Source organism: Nanorana parkeri, unplaced genomic scaffold, assembly GCF_000935625.1.
Source record: "Nanorana parkeri isolate BGI_ZX_2015 unplaced genomic scaffold, ASM93562v1 scaffold253, whole genome shotgun sequence".
Lineage (NCBI taxonomy): Eukaryota > Metazoa > Chordata > Amphibia > Anura > Dicroglossidae > Nanorana > Nanorana parkeri.
This window is the reverse complement of record NW_017306521.1, coordinates 1,151,342-1,154,313: the sequence shown is the minus strand read 5'-3', so window position 1 is coordinate 1,154,313 and position 2,972 is coordinate 1,151,342.

The window sequence follows — 2,972 nt, the reverse complement described above, 5'->3', positions numbered from 1 at the left end:
CAGCACAGTTGCCGGCCGCTGGATAGCACCGGATCGGTATCCAGCGGCCGGCGGGCCCCCAGTCTCTGCGCCGGGGGTGTCAGTTTGCCCCGGCAAAAGCAGAAGCGAACTGACCGTGCGGCCGTCACCGCAGCTTCCGGTCAGCCTGCCCACCCGCATCAGACCTGGCTCTCCAATTGGCCGCCGCTTGCTCCTGAAGGGGGTCCTAAGGATCACACAGAGCTCCTGGGATTTGTACATGTTTTAATGTATGATTTTGTTTTTATAAATAAAGGGATGCACCAATACCATTTTTGCAAGTACTGATACTTGTCCAAGTACTTACAGATACAAGTACTGGTACATTTTTGTTTATTGCCATGTGACAGTTTTTCTAAAACAGTATCGACTAATGATTTCAGTACAGTGGTGGAGTGCCAGAGCTAGGTCCCAGCTACAACTGCTGCAACCCTGGTAGTTCTCATGAAAATGCCAAGTATCGGCATTGGTATCTGAAAAGTATCGGTGCATCCCTAGTGTGTGTGTGTGTGTATGTATATATTAAAAATAATGCAATCTATAAATGCATAAAATGTTTTATGTTTGTTAGCGTTTAAGAGTAAAGCTCCCTGCCTTTTGTCTCTTTCTGTTTGTCAGGTTTAGAAAGCATTTGTCTGCATATGTATAAAGTATAAATTATTAATACCTTTTATAAAAAGTTTATTTTCTGATAGTTTTCCTCTAGGTTTTTCTAATTATATATGTTTATGAGCCTGAAGTACACTAAAGTGCTGCCGCAACTTGGTAGATAAAATAACCAGGTCCAATTACATTACAGTCAATAAATCAAAGTTACTTAGGTGAATTGAGTTCACTGTGTCCCAAGCATAATAAGATATTCGGAGCTGGACCATTCCCAGGAGCTGGAAATTTAACCCGGGTGCTTGATGGATTACACATTCCAGAATGTGGAATGTTAACAGCAATGTGAATTTTTTTGTTTGGTACGATATCTGAGAAATATTGTTGTATAATAAATTACCAGTTAAATATTTTGCTACTTAGTTGTATCAGCTTTATTTACAAACATGCCTCTGTAATTATAGTTTATTGACTGTGGTAAGGTTCTCTCGTCAGTTATACTCTAACAAATATTGAACCGATACCTGCACAATAATCTTACACTGAACTGTTCATGCATACTATATCTGTATTTTTTTTTTATAGTGAACTCTCGTGTGAGACAACGGCCGGTTTTTACTTGTTTTATCAATAAATGTTGGTATTTACTTCACCATGAGGAGTTCCCTTTGATTCTTTTACCATATATGGAACATCATTCGTAAATATTTGGGAGGAAACACTGAGAATTCCATGATCCATGATCGACTTCAGATACCGACAGAGTCTTAAAACATTATCTATGTGGTGAGTGCGCATTGCCCATGGGGCTTTGTGTGTGACACTGGGAGGATCACCAAGCACAAGCACTTTATACGTTTTTGGATTTGAAGAATGACTTATGAATTTTGATCACTAAGCACAAGCACTTTATATGTTTTTGATTTGAAGAACGACTTATGTACTTTGGTTGTTTTTTCACATTTATCACTGACAGAATTTATTGTTTTTTTCAGCCACATTTATTTAGTCACATTTATATCTGGATGGTTGATATCCAGTCTTTATAATCATGTTGGTTTATTAATTTATTATATTAATTTCACATCACTTTTTTTTTACACTGTATTTGTAATATCAGGGTATTTAGCGCCGCATAATTACCATCCATATTTCTATGACCCCTGTGTCTGTTCTGTGGCAGCTGTATTACCTATATTAGGCTTTATTTTCCATAAGCGCAGATCTATAGACATATACATTTACAGGCATATACAGCATTTTTTTTAAGGGTGCACCCTTAAACTGCTGTTGATTATAGATATGCTGGGAGTTAGTGTGGTAGCTGTTTGTTTTAATGTTGATTTAAACATTTGTCAAATAAATGTGAAGTTTTATGGGATGCTTTTTCCTCTGGTAGTCTTTCTCTTATTCAGTGGCATAGATTGGTATTTTCCATAGTAGTCACACATTAGAGGTTTCCTGTATATAGTAATTGTAACTTCTACCTAGTAACTCTGAACTCCGTTTTTTCTATATCTACTCTCGACTGTTTTGCAGTCCCAGTGAGCCCAATTTGGTAGCGTGTTCTTTTCTCTGCTGCAATTAAGTTACACTTACAGGTCTTGTCCCTCCCCCAACCTTTGAATAGACAGTGTAAGAATAAGCAACATGCTGATGAGTTCAACTGTCATCCTGCTTTTTCCTTCTATCAGTATGCTCTTTCCTTCTATCAGTATGCTCTTTGTTAGCATATGAGCACTGCAGCACAATTGAATGATGTGCTATTTCTTCCTCTCCCAGTCTTTGCTCTGTTGTACAGTGAAATGCAAGAGGCTGGTACTAAGCCACATTTAGGTACTTACACCGCTTGTATTTATTAAAATACATATGTTGATGTATTAATGAATACAGGGCTGCATTTTTTCTGTTTTCTCTATCTGCCTATAGTTCGGCTTTAAGATAAATCAGGTGTATGTGCCTTTGGACAGTTGCTAATTCTTTTTACTTACAGGGTTATTCAAAAAAGGGTGAAGGGTTTGGAGAAGGCAGAAGAAGTGAACAATCTAGGACAAAATAGCTGATTTGGAAAAAAATCTTCAATTCAGCTCACTCTCCAGTTCAGCTATGTTGTCCTAGATTGTTCCATTCTCCTGCCTTCTCCAATCTCTTCACCCTTTAGTGAATAGACCTGTTATCTTTCCAGATATTGCTAGAATTATTTAACTGCCTGGGAGGTTTTCCCTGAAAACTATATATCTCTATCTCTCTCTCTCTCTCTCTCTCTCTCTCTCTCTCTCTCTCTCTCTATATATATATATTTGTATATATATATATATAATGTGTGTATGTTTATATATATATATTATCCA